The sequence below is a fragment of the Onychomys torridus genome, chromosome 17 (assembly GCF_903995425.1).
Source record: "Onychomys torridus chromosome 17, mOncTor1.1, whole genome shotgun sequence".
Taxonomy (NCBI): Eukaryota; Metazoa; Chordata; class Mammalia; order Rodentia; family Cricetidae; genus Onychomys; species Onychomys torridus.
In genome coordinates this window covers 3119333-3135306 of record NC_050459.1, presented here as the reverse complement: position 1 = coordinate 3135306, position 15974 = coordinate 3119333, and positions in this window count along the sequence as shown.

Below are 15974 nucleotides of genomic sequence, written 5' to 3'. Positions count from 1 at the left end.
ATGTTTACTTGGAGACACTAGAAAGTGACATATGGAAAGGAATGAACACAGCCAATTATGCTCTGCTGTGAAACCACATAAGAATTTACTGACTGAATGTAAAATATTTAGCATAGGATTCTGCTGACCACTAATACATTTAATGGTACTATTTTGTGATATTCTTGCATCCTTAGAAAGTGGGGCTTGTTTTAAGACACTAGTCAGTTGGAGCATGTCTTGGAAAGTTGTATGTGGGCCCAGTCCTTTCTCTAACCTCTACTTCTGTCTATGAGGAAGCAAATAATCTTCTCTACTCTTCGCCCCTGTGGCCATGATGTTATGCTCAAGCAAAAGTGGTCAAGCCACCAGGCATTCAATCCTCTGAGACTGTGAGCTGAAATAAATATTTGTTCCTTAACTTGTTCTCTGAAATATTTTGGTCACTGCTATGCAAAAGTCACTAATGAAGATAATGAGTGAACAAAGCCAACCAATACCATTTGTTCATATTGTGAGTAAGAGTGATCTTTAAAATTAAATGATAAGCAATGATTGTTCAGTATGAGACAAGGCAAGTTTTCTGTCTTGTCAGTACCAAATGCCTCAGAATTGTTCCAGTTAACTATTAGTCTGAGCTTAGTATAGATGAGGAACTAATAAAGAAGACATTTGATAAAGAGCCACTGCCACCTACACAATGCTGAGAGCAGGAGAAACAGTTTGCCCCAGAAAAGAACACGCAAATTGGTTAGTAACTACCAAAAGATCAGCCCTGAAAACTTCCACATACAAGTAACAATATATGAACCAAGCATGTTATATTTATGTATTTAGGAATATAAAAAAAGATGCTCTGAATATGATAGTGATCATGGTGAACGGATCAAACACAAACTGAGGAATTGCTCTTTATATATTCAATACTAATGGTGTTTTCATGTAAGTTATATAAAAATAAGAAAAGATAATAGAATACAGATTGTACAACTTAGACAAGAGAAATATATGTATTTTATTTCTGTTTTGAGATAGAAAAACAACTTGTATTTTTATTTGGTAGAATTGAAAAACAGCTCATATATTTTTCCTTTACAATCTAAAATACTTAAAAATTTAATTTTATTGAATTTAATCATTTTTCTGTGGTATGCTTGTTTCAAAATCTGCATAGAATGTAAAACAACTACAGCTAAATAGCATATGCATCACCTTGGTCATAATTATTTTTGTGATGCAAATATTCAATATCCATTCTCTTGTTAGATTTTTTAAATATTTTAGAAGTTAGGAGACACATTTTCTTTATCCTTTGAACCCCAGCATCATTTCTGTGGTAAGATTTCTACACATTGCCATCACTTCTAGAACCCAGAGAAAATTAACCCAATGAAGTGAATTTTTAGTGTGGGAGATTTTCGTTTTGCCCAGAATTCCTACTCTCTTTTTTAAAATATGCTTTTAAAAACCACTTTATATTTACAAATGTTTTTGCATTCATTATAATTTTTCTCAAAATGGAAGTTACAATGAAAGGAAAAACAGCTAATTTTTTTTTGTCATACCAGATGCTGAGTTGAAACTTAACAAGTGAATCAGTAGTTGCTAAAAGGCATATCACTACTTCACATTTTGATTCAATCTTTACATAAAACAGTATAATTAAGATACATTATGCTACGATATTAATTTAATATTGACTTTCTTTTTATAATATCTTCTTAGATCATTTCTAAATGGACATATTTTAATATTTTTATTAATGGTGCTGTTATAATGCCAGCTATATGTACCCCTTAATATACAAATAACAGCATCTCTGTCATGAGAAGTACAAATAGGAAGCATTCTTGGAATATCCGATTTTCCTTTGAGAATCACTCAATCAGCTTAAAACATAGGGCACAAAGACTCGAGCCAGTAACAGGTCCATAGTATCTAAATATGAGATGGTTATCTTTAAAGGTTGACTCATGCATCAAACTTTGTTTGTATTTCATTTTCTCTTTGGTTTCATGACTATTTCCTTGGGCAACATGGTTCACCTTCATAAACATCCTTACTTTCTCTGAGGTACTTGGGAATGTGGAAGAAATACAAGAGATAATAAAATGTTATTATAAAAATGAACATTTAGTGCAAGATGTCAATAATATTTTCCCTTTAAAGTGAATATAGTGGCTAGGCTTTGCAAGATACAATATACCTACAACATCTACTCAGTTCCAGCCTGTAGCATGAAGGAGACTTGAATTTATGAACTCACATCAGCTGCGATAACCATCACAAGACCTACAGAAAGTCAAGCCAGCCAAAATTCTGGCATAAATGGAGTGTATCATCTCAGTGCTACTCCTAATGAGGATGACTTCACAGTGGACAGTTGCTGGAGCAGAAAGGAGCCTCTGTTTTGATGATGTGGTCACTAATACTTTTTCCAAGCTCCAAGAGTGGACCCACTCCCATTCATATATTTAGCACATATATTTGTCACAATGATACAAACAGCTTCTTATATAAATACATATTGTGTCTTTTATAACTTTAAAACTCCAGTACATTTTAGTAAGAATAATATTTACAATTTCATGGACAGATAAACATCTTGATGTAAAAATAGGCCCATCAACAGGCTGTCTTGTCTGAAGAGGATCATTTCAATGTGAGCCGTACATTTGGCACTGAGTCAATCTCCCTATTTGATTGAATTTTTTCCTTCATTTTACCCCTTTATGTCACTCTCTAGCCCCTCTTTCCTTACTTTAAAATTTTGTTACATTGCTGAAAATTTACTTTGTCCAAGTTAACACACTATTTTCTTACAGTAATTGCAAAAGTGAATAAAATCAAATCATCATGCAATAGGAGCATCGCTTACACCTGGCAGTGCGTCATAATCACTCACAAAGTCAGTGCAGATCCCAACATCATAGCTCTGCCAAATTGGCTTCTACAGTGATAAGTGGAAGCTTGATTGATATGCTCCTGCCTGGAAATGTGCAGCCTTTTTTTTTTGTCCTAAGGGTGGCAAGATGTCTCAGCATCAGACTTCTATTGCTAGTCAAATGCTACAGAAACTAGAATAGAAAGAGCTGCGATGACAGTGATTTTACTAGACAGGAAATCAAACTGCTCTGGGAGAGAGAATCAAAACAACAGATGACTCTTAAAATGAAAATGCATTATCTATGCAAAATATGTGTGGGGAGGGCCAAGTGGCAGCTGGACTGGTACAACGTCAGAAGAGATGCTTAAATCTTGAGGGTGCAATGGAATGTTTTTACTGTACTTATCAAGTAATGGCAGGCTTGAATGCTCAGACATAATCTGCTCAGAAGAGGCATAAAAATGAGAACTCGGATACAGAGTACAGAACAGGGGCCTGCTCACAAGGTTCTATTAGTAGCAGATGGATGAAAGGTATGGCAGTGGGTTTAATCTAGTTTAGAGATGACCAACCTAAGTAATTTTTGATTTTACCATTATTGCAAAGAACTAATACACAGGCCTTTTTCCAGTAAAGAAGATGTGGAAATTTTGAAGATCTTTTCTTAGGCATATACAAGTTTAAATGGAGAATAAAGAAGGCAATTGGAGAAAACACTACTAGAAGAAGAAACTTTCTGTCATTGTTTTATTTTTAAAAATATAATTAAAGCATAATTACATCATTTACCCCTCTTCCTCCTTCCATCCCTTTTCATTCCAACTTCCTCCCTAGCTCTCCAATTGATGACATATTTTCCGTTGATAAGTAGTGTTTCATATGTACACATTTATATGTGCATAAATGTATAAATATGGCCTGCCCAGTTCCTTTACTGTTACTTGCCTGTATATGATTTTAGAGCTGAGCAAATTGTATTGCACAACCAATTAAGGGTTCATCCCCGAAAGAGACTAATTCTCCCTCTCTCAACAGCCATTTGACGCCTGTCGTTATTTCTCTTGGGATGGGCTCTGTAAAGTTTAATCCTTCCACAAGAGCATGTCTCTTGGGAACCTACACCCATGATACCTCAAAAATACGGATGTCTAAATAAGACCTGAACAATGCCACTGCCGATAAATATCCTGTCTTTTACTAAATATTTTTGTTTATATTCTTAATAAAATAAGAAGAGAGAAATCTGCAACTTCAAATCTCTACATTTTTGCTGGTGAAAACTATGACATTTGGAATATGAGAATAGCAGATTGGGAGTATCAGGCATTACAGCGATCAAATTCTATTTCAGAGACACTTTGTGTCTTCCATTTTGTGTTTGAACAAAGATTTAAATCTAACTTCGTTTCTTGGTAACAAGACATTTATTGCTTTGCGTGACCATACAAAGTAAACAAGTATTCACCCATTCAAATTCATAATTTTTCATAATTCACATTATAAACATGACTTCCTATCTAAATAAACGTATTTCGAAGTCTAAAATGAGTGGTTAGAGAATATGGAAGGAGTTAGGGAACAAGAAATCACAGGATAACAAATATGTTGTATGAAATTCCCCCCCCCCAAAAAACATAAAAAATTATTAAATAAGTTGAAAGAATTTATTCTACCACCATTTATATTTTCCTGAATCCTATCTGAGCTACATGCTTTGCAATTTGAAGGCTGTTATCCACTACATCTAGATTAAAGGAGATAATGAAAGATGAAATATAAGAGATTATAATGAATGTATATATTTGTGAAACAAAAACTAATTGATATATAAATAAACAAAATATTCTTTACATTGTGGAGAGTGGAGCTCCCTACATATCTACAAGTGCTCAAATTGCCTATCTTCATTAATGTTGCCTTTCAGAAGGACAAAACATCACCCCACTTTCAGTGCAGTGAAGGACTTATTAATGCCTGAAAATATTTTCTGGAAATAAAGGGCATACATCAGATGAATTCAGGGGACAAAAGACATAAATATCACTACACATTGAAGACACTCTGGTCAACCACCTTGAATGAAATTCAGAGAATGGAAGAGCTTCCTACTACATTTGGAGGGCAGGGACTCTAACTGCCTTTCTGTACATTCATCATCCCAAATCAGTATCTCTCTCTCTCTCTCTCTCTCTCTCTCTCTCTCTCTCTCTCTCTCTCTCTCTCTCTCTCTCTCTCTCTCTCTCTCCTTTTCAGTGTAGCAATTCTGATTTTCAGGCAGTATTGCCGTTCAATATTTTTCTCCTTTACAAGACTATAAAAGCTTTTGATTGGAAAAGCACAGGGACAAATAGCCAAACTAATGGAAACACATGAATTATGAGCCATAAGCTGTGGAGCCCCCAACTGGACAAGGCCCTCCAGATAAGTGAGACAATTGAATAGCTTGAAATGTTTGGGAGGCACCCAGGCAGTGGGACCAGGACCTGTCCTTAGTGCATGAGCTGGCTGTTTGGAACCTTGGGCTTACACAGGGACACTTTGCTCAGCCTGGAAGTAGGGGACTGGGCCTGCCTGTACTGAATCCATCAGGTTGAACTGAATCCCCAGGGGAGTCTTGGCCCTGGAGGAGACGGGAATGGAGGGCAGAGGCTGCGGGGAAGGTGGGGGCGGGGGCGGGAGGGGGGAGGACAAGGGAACCCATGGCTGATATGTAAAATTAAAACACAAATATAATAAATAAAAAAGGAGAAAAAAAGTTTTGAAGCCAATCTTTTCAATCACAATCACATAATGTCCCTCCCCCTCTCCCTCCCTCTTTCCTTCTGACTGTTCCAAGATAGTCAGGCTATGTAGACCAATCTGGCCTCAATCTCATGAGCTTCTTTCTTTAGTCTTTTAAGATGCTAGAATTCTACCAATAAACACCATTAAGCCCAGGGCTTGAGTGGTACGCTCATGAATGACAAAAATATCCTCCAACTCTTACATCTGTCTCTGTTTTTGGACTCTGCTCCAAGTGTCTCAGTAATGGAGAACTGCAGAGCAATGAGCATCATGTACACAAACCACCTAGAACCTTTCTAGTTGGCTCTTCTCTTCAGAATTCCAGTTCCAGACCTTGAAAACCAAGCCCCATCTTGATTTCAACCCAAGTGACATTTTCTATACTTCCCACTTCAAACACATAAAAGATGTGTTTACATTATTGTCCTTCCAGTCTTCTTGTTAATCTAAAATTCACATCAACTTAGTAAGAAAAATAATTCTTCATTTGCAATTTCACTTTTCAATGTAACAATTCTGATATTCAGGCAGTATTGCCATTAAATCTTTTTCTCTTTTACAAGACTATAAAAGTTTTTGAAGCCAAGCTTTTCAATCACAAGGTCTAAAAGAAGTTTAACCCTAGAAATTATTTAAACGTTGATGTGGTCTAAATGACTTACAGAAAGCATCTATGTACCATTAAAAGGATTAGTTTATATAGAGAGCCTTCCCTCGGGGCATGAATAAAGAGTTTATTGAATTCAACATAAAGTAAGTGGCTGATATTTTAAAGAGCAATAATAAATATCTATATAAAATGAGAGGACATTAATGGACAGAGTTTCTGAATATAAAATACCTGGATAATAAAAAAAAAATACAAAATTTTTGCTAACTTCAAACAAATCAACCCAAAAGACATATTTAGAAAATAAACTGGACTTTTCATAGGGGGATTACAGATTGTTTTAAAACAGAATTTCAAAACTTGCCTGTGAAAAATGTAGCTGTATGCAAAAGTTTTGTCACAAAGTAATTTTAGAGTTTTTGTAGTTCTATCTTTGCTGGAAGCATGGTGAACAGAGTGTCTCCAGGCTTTTTGATGTTTATTGTTGCACATGTGTTCGACCTGAATCCTAAATACTTTGAGTTCGTGATCTATTTCCTAATGTCATGGAGAGTGAACTGAAGGTGCATTTTGCTCCTAGTTGCATCAGACAAATGCAGATGCATGAGACAGCATAGAACATAATGATCAATGCTGTCTCTGTAAAAGGCTCTTTCAGACTGATTACTCATCCCAAGAATGATTTACTTTCTTTTAGAAAGAAGGGCATCCACTTACTCTCTATCAAATGCTACCTATTTCTTAAAGGAATATAAGAAAGCTGGAAGTCCCCCTCCTTCCACTGCCACATTCCAATTATAAAGATCATAGTTTCTAATATCCATTATTTATTTTTCCATCTTTTCTTTTGGCTTTTCAAAGCAGGGTTTCTCTATGTAGCCCTGACTGTACTAGAACTCACTCTGTAGACCAGGTGAGCCTTAATATCCATTCTTAAATTAAAATAGACAAGATCCCACCCCACCCCTAGGAAGTCCCTCATCAGTATGTGTTGAAGAAAATTTGAAGTCACAGGACATTACAAGTGGTCTCTTGCTCTTAATTTCTCTTCCTTGCAGCTTTTATTTTTATGTATGTCAGTTATCCCACTGGTAATACCAAGTTCCTCTTCAGAACTCCTTTTCAAATATTATTTCATCCTCCATGCCTTCTTGATTCCTCATGGTATGTAGCAAACTTAGATCTGTAATATAGTGTTCTGACACAATGCTCCATTTTTGTAGTTTTGCTGATCATATATAATGAATGCCAAATTGATTATATATTCTATTAACAAAAGTTTTGCATCAAATGCTTTTGCCACAGTGATTTTAAATATGTTCATTGCAACAAGATTTGTCCTATATCAAGGATCAGCCATTGGTATATGTGGGCAGCAGGTGCAATTCATCATGAAATCTCTGTTGTTAGTGGGTTTATTTGTTTACTCTCTGTGGCTCTAGCTTTGTATACTGTTATTAAAGATGATTAAATTGAACTTCCATTCACCTACCTGTTATAAATAAATGCCAGTGTCAGCATAATTCTATGTAGACATTTTCTCATCTCACCCTTTCAATGCATATAATGAGAATGGAAGTGGTAAAACAAGTTTGCCCTGAGTTATTTATACTGATGGATAGGCATGTACAACTCTGTTTCTAGTGTTCCAATATAAAATCTCAAACAAGTTGCTTTGTCCTAATCTATATTACTATTTCTCTTTTTCTTTTCTTTTATGAAAACCTTATGTAAATTTGAAAAGAAAATGCATTTCTCAATAACAGCATTTGAAGTAGAAAAGATGAGTCTCTCTGCCAAAGCTGTCAAGGAAGCATCCTGTGTGAGATGAATTCTGAATGTCATTTTGAAAGAGGCATTAGAAGGGGAATTTTAATGCAAATCTTCAAACACTTCTATATTTAATCCTGAGCTTGCCAAGTAGACAATTATCTACCTTGACCAATGTGCCTAGAATTGTACCCATATACACAGAAACTTGTATTTGGATCCCAGTGGAAGAATATCAATCTTACCTGCTACTTTTATTTTGTATTGTTTTTGTCACTTATCCTGAAGATTTTATCTCCCATAGACCTGAAATACAATGTCTTGAGAGAGAAAGAGACAGACAGACAGAGAGAGGGAGAGAGAGAGAGAAAGAGAACTGCCACAGTGCACAGTGCACATGTGGAAAGCAGAAAATAACTTTTAGGAGTTAGTTGTCTCCTTCCACCACGTGAGACTGAACTCAGGTTGTCAGTCTCATCAGCAGTAACCTTTACCTTTTGAGTCATCTAAATACTGAAAGTCTGAGCTTTTGTAAACATGTATATCTCAACTATCTCAATAACTTAGTTATTTCCAAAACATTCAACTTGTGCGAATTTCTAAGAAATAGGCTAACACCAAGAACAGGATCCTTAGTTGAGAGAAGAGAGCAGTTCTGGCACAGTGAGAAGGCCTTTGCTGGTGAGTGGGCCTCAGACTGCTCATGGGTGTAATTTCCACTGTTGTTGAAGATCACCATGTCATGGGTATCCAATAGGTCCATGGCTAGATCAGGGGACTTAGGAAGCTCTGTTGGGTCATATCTGCTTAATCTGTGGTCAAGTCCTGATTAATAATATGTCTATAATCTCTGCTGTATCTGGTTTATTTAGAAATAAAGAAAGTGCATATAACTTAAGAACAAGTCTCTTTGGTCAGGTCTCTTTAGCCAGCAGATGTAGTTCTCAAATCTGGACTAGCTTGGCTAAGGTTCAGCACCAGTCACAGTGTTGACAACATTTTTTTTTTCATTAAGAGAAAATGTATTCAATAAGATTCTGTACACCCACCTGAAGCTCTTATATGTCACACTATTTACCCCTGTTTTACTATCAGTGAAAGTAATTAAACAAAGTATTAAGTGAAATTAACTGTTTCTACATGTTAAAAATTAGGAAAAAATTTCTGGATACTCTTTGCAGTTTTTGTTAGTTTTAGATTCATGGTAGAATTTCTCATCTTTTAAATAATGCCTTTATGAGAAGCACAAAATTCAACTTTTCTAATTCCTTAATTTTATCCTAGAATATAAATAGTAAATATGGAAATTGTTATGTTATATTTTATCTAAAATAAAAACCTTAACTGATTGAATCTGACAGTAAAATATGAATCAATTAGCATTGTTGTAGCCTATTATTTTAGCTTTTATCAGGTTGATAAAAAATTACAAAGTGGAGAGAATTCGTTATTCTGGTGTTGGGCATGCATTTTAGTAATACAAATAACCAATAAAAAATAAGAAGAACATATCCCTTACCTTGAGGAGATACAAGCAACCGCCACTTGACTTCTGTTGAAACCTCACTTCTCAATGCGATTGGACAATATTCACTAACATCATCAGCTGAAAATGACTGTGAAAGAGAACTAGCTCAATGTCAAATGTGGTGGTGTTCTGTCTCCTCTGTTTCTATTTGCAGAGCTTTCTACCATTGTCATGTTGCTTTGTCTCCTGCTTGCCTGATCCCCGATAGTATTTGGATTTTATATTTCCCTGCATGGTTGCTTCTGGATATTTAAATTGCTGCTTCTATGTGTAATGATTGTTCAGGGTCAGTCCTCAGTGGATGGCTGTCTCAGCCTCCATTACATTCCAAGTGAACTTTGACTAAAGTATTCCTAATACAGAATCCAGTGTGATTCCACCAATTTCCCATTATTTTAAAGAACAGCATAATCCCACTTTTCTCTTTTCCTTTGTGTTGGTTTAAATAACCTCAATGTGATAGCCATAAAGACACTATCATCAAGAGAGCAAGTAACTTATTTTATTTTTTTCTAACTAAAATTGGACTCATTTGAACCACTTTGAAATGGGATAATAGTATTAGCTATCAATTTTCCCTTAATCTTTGAAGTTACTGTATAAAGAAGATTCATCTGATACAAATTGTTTAAAGTTTTTTGAATTGGAGTTAGCTTAACCTCAAAAGTTAATGGACCCTAAACTGTTATAAAGCATTTTGTAACTTAATGTCACAACTATAAAGTGTATTCTTTCAGAAATAAATTTGCTATCTATATTTGAAGTTGACAGCTTGAGAAAAAAATGTTCTTTTATGAAAACCATTGATTCTGCCAGTGCCATAGTTAAGTGAATGTCCATGTGAATAAAGAAATTCATAAGTAAACAAATCTTAAAAGAAGAAATGAAAGACATTTCTTCTATTATAAAAAAAATGTGAGTAATTTCATACCACATTCCTAATACCTAAACTGTAATGGAAGGTTGGCTTTTATCTCCTTTATCAATTTATTTTAGTTTCATTAATACATGATAGACTATATGGAGTAGTATTATTTCTGATCACTAGTTATCTGCTATATGGAGAGATTAAATAACTCTCCCAGCTTCATAATGTTAAATAGAAATTAAACTAGAAATTAGGTTTTATCCTTGGTTTGTAACACTTCACCCAGTAGATGATTAACCAAAACGTGTTGCCTGTGGATGGGTTGCCTTCTGTTTCCCTAGACTAAAACCTCTCAAATATATTAATCACTATGTGAGATGAAAAATTCTGCACCATTCTGATGGTCTAGATTAGCAACTAAGCATATACCATGTCTTTGAATAAAACTTGTTCTTTAATATCAACTTATTAATATATTTAACAATAACCAATTAGTAATAGCAAGATACTTCATTTGTATAGCAGTATAGAGAGGTCTAAAATTACTGGTACAATTAAATGACAGAGTATACAAGATAAGTCCATATGAAAGAATTTTCTCTTTGGACATTCCTATGTCCAACCTTCCCTTTTCCCCCTTTCTCATGCTGGAGACTGATGCATAAAGACTCATATGTGCTAAGCATTCATAGTAATTGCCATTGAGCTATATTCCCAAATCCTAAAGTGTTTGATATGGATATCATGTATTTTATTTCATGGTAACTGTCTCCAGAACATCTTCCTGTAGATAAACTATAAAATTTTTATGCAAGACCCCTTATGATTTGTTAAGTTGGTAACAGCCAATTTTCAGGTTGCTATTGAAATCTCTCCCATAACTGTTAGAAATTTGGCTTCAGGCAATTCTTGAACAAGGAACCCTAGATTCTGTGAATTGATCAAGATTTGTGTGACAGCTATGTTAGCCCCAGAACCTGGTCAAAAGTCAGAGATAGTTTTGTGGTTCTCAATCTGTGGATCACAACCCTTTGGGGGTTGAATGACTTTTTCACAGGTGTTGCATATCAGATACCCTGCATATCAGATATTTATATTACAATTCATAACAATAGCAAAATTATAGTCATGAAGTGGCAATAAAAATAACTATATGGTTGGATTCACTGCACCATGAGTAACTTTATTAAAGGTTTTCAGCATTAGGGAGGTTGAAAACATGGCTCTTTTATATAAACTTTCCACCATCCAAGGCTAATGAAATTTCAAGATGCAGAAAGAATGTAAGACCTGATGAATAGAGAGGAGACCTGTGAAACACTAGATTCTGGACATGATATGGATCTTGCTTTTTGTTGTTGTTTTCATGAGACAGGGTTTCTCTGTGTAAGTAACAACTCTGGCTGTCCCAGAACTTGCTTTGTAGACCTAGTTGGCCTTGAACTCATGGAGATCCATCTGTCTCTACTTCATAAGCGCTAGGATTAAAGGCATGTGCCACCACAGCTTGGCTTTAATCCATGCTTAAATACTGTAAAGGATGGTACTGCTATGGTTATACCTATTAAGATTGGCTTTTGCTTAAATTCAGCTACCATTGTGAAGTGCTAAGTACGTAGAAATTAACTTCTATTAGTAAGAGATAATATCTTTAAGTGGTGTCTAGGATATTATAGTATGGGGAAGAGGAACTGATGATTGAATAGTGGGGGATTTATGAGGTGATCAGAGGATGTATACACACACACACACACACACACACACACACACACACACATAGGGTCTTGCTCTCTCTTGCTATGTGATACTCTACACCATTTTTTGAATTAATTAAAGTTATTTATTTATTTTACATCCAGACCATAGTTTTCCCCTCCATTCCCTCTCCATCACCCCCAACTATTCCTCCACTTTCTGTTCAGAAAGGGGCAGGCCTCCCATGGGTATCAATAAAGCATGGCATATCAAGTTGTATTTGGACTAAGCTCCTCCCTTGTATTAAGGCTGGGCAAGGGAACCCAATATGAAAGACAGGCTGACAAAAGCCAACCAAGCATCAAGTACATGCCCTGTTTCCACTAGGAGTCCCACAAGTAGACCAAGTTACACAACTGTCACATGTATATAGAGGACCTAGGCAGGTCCCATGGTTGTTGGTTCAGACTTTGTAAGTTCCTAAGAGCCCAGGTCAGTTGTTTCTGTGGGTTTTCTTGTGAGAACCTTGACCACTCTGGCTCCTACAATCCTTCCTCTCTCTCTTCATCAGGATTCCCCAAGCTCGGCCTAATATTTAGAATTACACATGGTTGGAGAACAAAAATTGCAATGCAATGATGCCTGACAATGTTCGTCTATGCTCATAGATTTATGACTACCCAAATTGCCACCAGAAAGCCTTCATCTACTCACTGATGAAAACTGATACTCTACAACTCTTTAATATTCTGCTAGCCAAAAGGTCATTATCAGATGCAGCATCTCATCCTAGAATCTTTAAAATAACTGTAAACCTTATATTTATAATTTATTCAGTTGTATTATTTCTCCCAACAATAAGAAATTCACTAATAGGTATTTATTAATATATAGTACCATCTTTCTATTCACAAAGTATTGTGGCTCTCTCAAGAAATTAGGTGAGAGATGCATGCCAATGTTAAGTTATGTGGAAATGCACAACACTGAAAACCTTGGCAATCTACCAATGTTAGAAAAATCTGGTCTATTGTGCTGTGTGCTCTGAAAATGAAACAGCTTTTTGGTGATAATTGCATAGAAAACACAATTTTAAAAAATTTTAAAGCAATGATTGATTTGCAAGGTGGAATTTCCTGATCACGTGATTAAGACTAATACTCACAAACCATGGTTGGAAGACAGAATCACTTCCTTCTGGAAATTTCTTGATACACACTGAAGAAAATAGTCTTTAAGTATGGTCTGATTTTTCAGAAAGGAAAAGGATTAATGGTGCATATTTTGCTTACTTAGTTTATATATGTATATTTCCTTTTCAATAATTATTTGTCCATAGCATACTTTTGGTGTCATTCCAATATCTTTGTATAATGCAGAGATTTTGAAAATATTAAAAATAATGAGATAAAACTAAACATATCATATTAGAGTTGGACAACACAAACAACCAGAAGGAAAAAAATGCCCAAGGGACAGCACAAGAATCAGATACCCACTTGTTCTCATGCTGAGATTTTAATCACATGAGATACTGGTATATGTGCCTTATTGTTCATTCTTACAAACCACCATGCAGCAAACATCAGATAGGTTCATCCTGATCCATGTGCCTTATTGTATATTATTTGTGTAGTTTTAGCTTCTTTGTCAAAAATCAGGTATTCATATGTGTGTGGATTAATGTCAGGGTCTTCAATTCAATTCTATTGGTCTGTATGTCAGTTTTTATGCCAGTACCAAACTGTTTGTATCACTATAGCTCCATAGTAGAGCTTGAGGTCAAGGATGGTGATGCCTCCAGATATTGTTTTATTATACAGGATTCTTTTAGCTATCCTGGGTCATTTGTTTTCCCATATGAAGTTGAGTATTGTTCTTTCCAAGTCTGTGAAGAATTGTGTTGGGATTTTGATGGGGATTGCATTGAATCTGTAGATTGCTTTTGGTAAGATTGCCATTTTTACTATGTTAATCTTACCTATCCATGAGCTTGGGAGATCCTTCCATTTTCTAATATCTTCTTCAATTTCTTTCTTTAGAGATGTAAAGTTCTTATCAAAACGTCCTTTACTTGTTTAGTTAGTGTTATCCAAAGACATTTTATATTATTTGTGGCTATTATAAAGAAATGCTCAACATCCTCAATCATCAGAGAAATGCAAATCAAAAGGACTCTGAGATACCACCTTATACCTTTCAGAATGGATATGATCAAAAACACTAATGACAGTCTATGTTGGAGAAGATACAGAGCAAAGGGAACACTCCTCCATTGTTGGTGGGAGTGCAAACTTGTACAACCACTGTGGAAATCAGTATGGCAGTTTCTCAGAAAACTGGGAATCAATCTACCTCAAGACTCAGCCATACCACTCTTGGGCATATACCCAAGAAATGCTCAATCATACCACAAAGATACATGCTCAACTATGTTCATAGCAGCACTATTCATAATAGCCAGAACCTGGAAACAACCTAGATGCCTGTCAACTGAAGAATGGATAAATAAAATGTGGTACATATACAGAATGGAGTACTACTCAGCAGAGAAAAACAATGACAGCATGAAATTTGCAGGCAAATGGATGGAACTAGAACATATCATCCTAAGTGAGGTAACCCAAACCTAGAAGGACAAACATGATATGTACTCACTCATAAGTGGATAGTAGATATAAAACAAAGAACTATCAGACTGCAACCCACAGAACAGGCAGGGTATATAGCAGGGGGCACCCTAGGATGACTGTGGCTTATAATAAGTTTTGATTTTACTCAATTACTGGGTAAGCCTCAATGAAACATTTTACTATTAGGATAAGAATTTGTACTGTATCAAGCTGATAATAGAAAAATAAATTAATTAATTAAAAAGAAAAAGAAAACTCATTTGGGTGACTCAGCCTTTCAACCCTTTTGAACAAGATCAATTACCTAAAACAAAATTACTCCCATAATGTCTATCCAGCTCATAGTGAGCATGAAATACATTGAAAAATAATAGTAATAATATACTAAAAATTCACCATTAGTGTCATGTTAAAGTGTCTCTTTAATTAATATTAATTCCCATGAGTGTATATTAGCAAAAAGGCATTGGAAGATACAGTTGCATCCCCTGCGGATTTTTCCCCTTAGTTTAGTGTGAAGGAGTATCAGAATAACATAATTAATATTGAGTTCTAATGAATCAAACCATAATATCTGAACTATCAACACCTAATAGTAGTAAAACAGTTCAGGTTCAGTGAGGGACTGAGGGACTATAGTAACTGTCTTTTAGTTACAGTGACTGTTTCTTAAGTTGGAACTATCTCCATCATGGTAATTTTTAAATTTGCAACACAATTTTCTGTCTCTAGATTTAATCTTCACTTGAATTCTGCTCAGAGAAGTCTCATTGTTCTTGCTATCTTCTTTAATTCACCAAATAGCACCAAGGGCAATGAGTTTTACCTTCTACAAGTATCCACAAAAGCCAGCATAGCCTTTCCTAGGGCACATCTGTTCTAGGTCAAATGCACACACACCAACAGACCTCACAACTTCATTTTCATCATGTCAAAAGTCTAATGCACTTACAAGAAAGTCTTAGAAAAACAACAGCCATTTCCTTTCTTCCGGTACTGAAGACTCTAAATTAATACTTATAAAATTAATTACATTGTCATTTTAGCTCAAGGTAAGTTAACTTATTTTTAATTAAAACCTTCAAAAGTAGCATTAGCAAGAAAAGAAAATACTTCAATCTATATGACAATTCTGGCTTTCCTTAGCATTACAGGGGAAATTAAATTTATGAGGTTTATTTAATGGATAAAAAGTTATTAAATAAAATTATTTCTGGAAA